Genomic DNA, 6,000 nt, shown 5'->3' with positions numbered 1-6,000 from the left:
CCATGGACGTCACAGCTTTGAATCCCTTTAATCAGTCCGCAGATTGATTTGGGGCATTCTTAGATCCCACATTTTGCAGTAAACTGGGTAGTGAAGATTTGGTATAAAGCGGATGAAAATGGGGACCAATAGAGAATTTTAAGGCTTACTAATGACGTTGTGTAAGCAGCTAGTGGTGGACGAGCACACAATGAAGTAGGTGCATGGGCTCCCACCACCTCTTGATCGCTCTCTTGCACGATGCCTCCTCTATCCCCGCCATCGCTCTCACCTCCAATTCCGTTCACTTGCAAGCCCTGCGCGCCATCACCAAGGACTGCATTACCTACACTAGCATAGCACAAGTGCCGGTCGACGATCCTGCCGGATGCAGCTCCATTAATAGTGCAGACGAAGAGTTATGTCCTCAGATCCAGCTAAGTCTGGAAGCACAGCACGTCGTGGAGAAGCTTTCTTGCTTTGAAGCAAGGTGTTTGAGTTATCGGTTTGTTGGCCCCGAGCACTTGCTGCTGGGACTACTTAGAGAAAGGGAATGTAGCGTTGTCGTCTCTGTGTTAGACACACTTGGAGTTGATTATATTCATGTCAGAAGTGAAGTGATCCAAATGATGGCCCTATACGAAGATATTGAAGCGACATGCTCGATCGCGGTACCACTGCAAACACTTGCAATCGATATTTTAGGCGGAAGAAAGGCATCACTTTATTCCCGCCTGAGGGTATCACCATCACTCCCGCCAGCATCGATGCAGCAATAACAGATGCAATTTTCATGTCTTATTTGCATGCTTTTGCTAATGACCTCACAAAGCTCGCAAGACAAGGTATGCTCGACCCTGTCATTGGTAGACAATCTCAAATCGAGCGCGCAATCCAAATTCTCGGCCGGCGAACTAAGAACAATCCATGCCTTGTGGGCGAGGCTGGCGTGGGAAAGACTGCCATTGTGGAGGGCATTGCACAGATGATCGCTTGCGGTGCAGATGTCTCCCAGGCTAGAGCTGGAAAGAGGATTTTCAGCCTGGACATTCGATCACTATCCGAGGTAGCCCTTGCTCCATTTCTACACCCCCTCAATACACAACAACAATGATAACCCCCTCACACAGCAGAAACGCCTCGCTCTCAGTTGCTAGCTCTCGCACAATGACTCTCTCTCTCTCTCTCTCTCTCTCTCTCTCTCTCTCTCTCTCTCTCTCTCTCTCTCTCTCTCTCTCTCTCTCTCTCTCTCTCTCTCTCTCTCTCTCACAGTTTAAACAAAAAAAACTCTCTGAAAGAGTGCGTGCCGGCGCGCGCTCTTTCAGAGAGTTTTTTTTTTAAAACTGAGAGACCAAACCCCCATATTCTCTCCGACCCTCTCTGCTGTAAAACTCTCTCTCTCTTCGTTTAATTATCCTGAGCAGGACTGAGTCGCAGAGCCAGAGTTGGTCGAGCAGGGGCTGCCTACAGAGGTTGCCTAGACGGGGCGGGTCTGCAGAACTGAGAGGGCCGAGCCTCGCATGGAAAGGTGAAAAGGGACGCCTGAAGGAGGCCGCTAGAGGTGGCGGGCTGCAGAGGAAGAGAGAGAGAGAGAGAGAGAGAGAGAGAGAGAGAGAGAGAGAGAGAGAGAGAGAGAGAGAGAGAGAGAGAGAGAGAGAGAGAGAGAGAGAGAGAGAGAGAGAGAGAGCGAGAGCGAGAAGAGAGAGAGAGAGAGAGAGAGAGAGAGAGAGAGAGAGAGAGAGAGAGAGAGAGAGAGAGAGAGAGAGAGAGAGAGAGAGAGAGAGAGAGAGAGAGAGAGAGAGAGAGAGAGAGAGAGAGAGAGAGAGAGAGAGAGAGAGAGAGAGAGAGAGAGAGAGAGAGAGAGAGCGCATATTGTTTTTTTTGCTTGACATTGGCGTGATGTGAGGGAATGTGAACGCGTTTTGAAGGTGCCCCCGCCCTTCGTTCCCGCATGAACTTGGGACCGCTCTTCCTTTGCACGTCATTCTACGGTCATATATGATGGCACAGAATGATTCATGGATCCAAGAGTTTGAAGATGCAGTCTAGCTTGCAGAGGATATAGCAGCCTGCATTGCAGAGAGCAACTCCAAAGCCCCCGTTGGCAGTGGGTCCCGTGCTGCTAACAATTCCCGCCTCGTTTTTGCCACAAGCTAGGAATACATTGCTCTCTCTTTGACCTCCTATGCTCACTTAGTCATCTCTTAGTGATATTGCATGTTTGTTCTTTTGAAACTTTGTGTTGTGGTTGTCTGTGAATCCAAAATTTCCTCACTTACTAATGGATCCCTTAAAGTTGTCCATGTGCTCAATGGCACTCTGATCGTATATGATTGCTTGTTGTGTCTTGACTGCGGACGGAATATCACCATGCTTGGTACCCACCTTGACAACCTTCAGTCCCTCTTGAGAAATCCTTCCCTCACCAAATCTTTGAATGAAAAGGACTTAAGAAAACAACAAGACAGATTTTTGAGTCTTCATTCTAGGATGAATTAGATGTCAAACAGCCTAAATTCCTCCCAAGCTTCTAACAGGATTAATCTATTGGGTCAGGATGGGAGAGGGGAACCTAAAGAGAACAATAGAACAACAGGCTTAGATAACTATGGAATTGCTTGGCTTCAATGACAGTCTGACAGATCATGCGGGAGCAAGATGATGACCTTTTGAATCATGAAGAGACAGTGACAAGCACAAAAAACATTGCCTTGGCTGTATATAAAACGTTGGATTTGCACACAAAGCTTTTGGATAATTTAGATGACGACACAGACAGAACAAATACACAACTGAACGCTATGCAGAGGAGGCTAGGCGTACTAGGGCAGAAGACAAGCACTGGGTGTTCAGTGATGTCCCTCATCTTGATGGTTCTTCTGATTGTGATACTAGCCCTTGTCATAATTGCGTTGATCCGATATTTGTGAGGTATGCTAGCCCTCGTCATAATTGTGCTGATCGGGTACTGTGTGAGGTGTCTTTGTGCGAGCAAAGGATTGATGGTGAGGTTTCAGTATGTGGCCCTTTGGAATTCACAAGCTGTTGCTAACTTCTAAAGTGACTGTTGGCAAAAAAAAAAATGGTTTGACAAATAAGTAATGCATGTAATCATCATGTCTCATGATTCTATCAAAGCCGCCTCAACATTGACCATGGTCGGTGATTCAAAAGGAAGCTGTAACATAGCGTGTGTGTATGCTATGGGTAATTTCTTGTTTGGAGGACCACCTTTTATCAAGGCTGAACTACTTTTTTGCCTTCTGTGTAAGCAAAGATTGGTATCTGGTTTGTTAATATTGAATACCTAGCAAGACATGAGACGTCTTATTTTGTGATGTTTGTCTTGAATTAGAGTAACAGATTAGTTTTTTCTTTATCGAGAGAGAGAGAGAGAGAGAGAGAGAGAGAGAGAGAGAGAGAGAGAGAGAGAGAGAGAGAGAGAGAGAGAGAGAGAGAGAGAGAGAGAGAGAGAGAGAGAGAGAGAGAGTTATTTCATGCACCATGTGGGGTGCCTGGCATTTTCTAAAAATAAGAGGGAGAGGGAGAGTCAACGGGCATTTTTGAAATCGAAAAGAACATGATATTAAGCTGAGACACATTTTTCCCAAACACCTAGGACGATGCCTTTCTAGAAAATTCTAGGCATATAACTCTATAAAATTTTGTTGTTGTTTTTGTAAATTGATTAAAAAATTCCTATATTGGTCAATTGTTGAAAAACATGATTTTATTGTAACAAAATAAGACTTTCATAATTAGTTATGGTGTTTGTCAGTGATGTGTCGTGTAAGAAGATCACAGCCTTTGAAATCGAAAAGAACATGATATTAAGCTGAGACACATTTTTCCCAAACACCTAGGACGATGCCTTTCTAGAAAATTCTAGGCATATAACTCTATAAAATTTTGTTGTTGTTTTTGTAAATTGATTAAAAAATTCCTATATTGGTCAATTGTTGAAAAACATGATTTTATTGTAACAAAATAAGACTTTCATAATTAGTTATGGTGTTTGTCAGTGATGTGTCGTGTAAGAAGGGTGTCTTTGTATGAAGATCACAGCCTTTTAGAGTATAGATAGGACAAGATGGCATGGAAAAGATGATTGGTATATAAATGAACTAATGAGGTGCAATAAATTGCTATCAAATTGATGCGTCTAAGATGAGGAAGGATGCACATGCTCTCAAGTATAAAAAATGACAATCAAGAACCAAAGTATTGGACATAGGAGCACTACAAATGACCTTACAAAAAGAAACTTACGATGACTTGAACATTAAGTACAGGGCTAGAGCTCTTATTATTCTATCAATCTTACTTTATGCTCAAACATGTGAAGCCCAAGCGAGCCTAAGAGAGAAGATAATATTTTCAAATATTGTGTTTATTTTCTTAAAAGTAAACTTTGATGTTTTGGAATTTAGGAGGTAGTCTGTTCATCGATAACCCTTTTTGTTGTGGTGCATGAATATATAACAAATGATAAATAATCTATTGACGATAAAATTTACTATATCGTGTCCAAACACTTGCTCGGGTTTGTCCTTGCTCGGAAAAGATCGCTCGGTGCATGGTAACACTCGGTAAAAAGGGATCCTCTACCTGCTAGGACTAATGACTAAGGCTTTATATCTTCTACCTCATAGTCGTCAGGTAATTTCATAAAATCTAATATCTAACCAACCCAAATGATATTCTCATATTAAACTGATCATTTATTGTGGGAGAATAAACGGGAACAAGGGTTAGAATATAGATATGTGCTTACGGAGCTATCTCAATACGGGGCCGCTGATAAAGGGGTCCAAATGAGAGATGGTCTATCAAAGGGCAAGGCTAACCAATGGAGCTTAAAAGACCTTAGGGTTAGCTTCATTAAAGACCTCCAATAGTTAGTGTTAAAAGCCCTTTGACCTTAGGTAAGCTATGGCTGTGCTTGAGGTGTGGGAACCCGGCCCAAGCTTGAGGTGCTTGTCGTGCCTAATGATTGAGATGCTTGAAGTGCTTGATGATTGAGATGCTTGAGGTGCTTGTCATGATTGAGATGCTAGGGTTGTACTTGAGGTGGGAACCCAGCCCAAGCTTGAGGGGCTTAAGGGTTGTGCTTGTGGTGAGAACTAGGCCCAAGGTTGAGGGGCTTGAGGTGTCACAAAAGTCAAAACGTATCCCTACAAGGAGGGGGCGAGCCATGCAAGAAGGGGGGGGTGGTTGCTTGACCACTCTCTCTCCCAAAGAGCACACCTTTCCTAAGAGGCAAGTAGTACACATGTCAAGCCCCTAGCTAGGTTACCCTCAAGGAGTGCCCAAAGCCTATTGGTTGGCCTCCCAAGGGGTCCAATGATAACTAGGTATATTTAATTAATTTTTTTTGTATTTATCAAGTCCTCTCTCTCAAAGGGGAAAGGGGGACACTTATCCCAAGGCTAGCATGTTTGCTTGGTATGCATCCTGCATGTGATTGGCCAGGCTTGCTGAGGTCCAATGTGCTTTAAGCTTGTGCTAGAAGAGGGGGTCAAACAAAGCAAGTAGGGGGCATGCTTGAGGGGTATACTCTCCCACACACACTCACACACACTCTCATTGTGTATTGTGCAAAGTGCAAGAGCTCCCTCTCCTTCTCCAAGCAAGTAGAGAGGTTGAGAGCCTACACCAACACTCTTGGCTATGGAATGCAAATCCAACCAAGAGCCATCCTTCAATGCTTAAACTTGCCATCTTCTCCATCTTCATTACTATGCTATTATGTATGCTAGCAAGAAGATTTATGATAAGTGAGGAACTAATTCTTTCTCCTATGAAATGTTTCTTCTTCCTCTTCCCTACCCTCATTCTGAAAACTATAATACAAATGCCTATTGGAGGGGGGACCAGAATAGACTTGCATGTGGTTCTCCTCCCAACCTCCCTACTTATAGCCCTTGGACCTGCAAGTAGGTCCCCTTAACTCATGCATAGCCCTCGCCTCCTAGCCGTACTGAGCCATTCAGTCCCTGGCCCTTGGCTTGCTGTCCGATC

The 6,000-nt window shown here is 44.0% G+C and overlaps 2 pseudogenes; both read left to right on the top strand.

The window, feature by feature from the left end:
• The first annotated feature begins 203 nt into the window (after window positions 1-203).
• LOC147424456 (ATP-dependent Clp protease ATP-binding subunit ClpA homolog CD4A, chloroplastic-like) lies at window positions 204-1,136 on the top strand (annotated as a pseudogene).
• An 844-nt stretch (window positions 1,137-1,980) lies between these two features.
• On the top strand, window positions 1,981-2,909 carry LOC147424455 (syntaxin-52-like; annotated as a pseudogene).
• The last annotated feature ends 3,091 nt before the right edge of the window (window positions 2,910-6,000 follow it).

Source organism: Adiantum capillus-veneris, chromosome 25 (genome assembly GCF_014529385.1).
Source record: "Adiantum capillus-veneris isolate H3 chromosome 25, ASM1452938v2, whole genome shotgun sequence".
NCBI lineage: Eukaryota > Viridiplantae > Streptophyta > Polypodiopsida > Polypodiales > Pteridaceae > Adiantum > Adiantum capillus-veneris.
The sequence above is the reverse complement of the archived record's forward strand: the minus strand, read 5'-3'. Positions and strand labels throughout refer to the sequence as shown.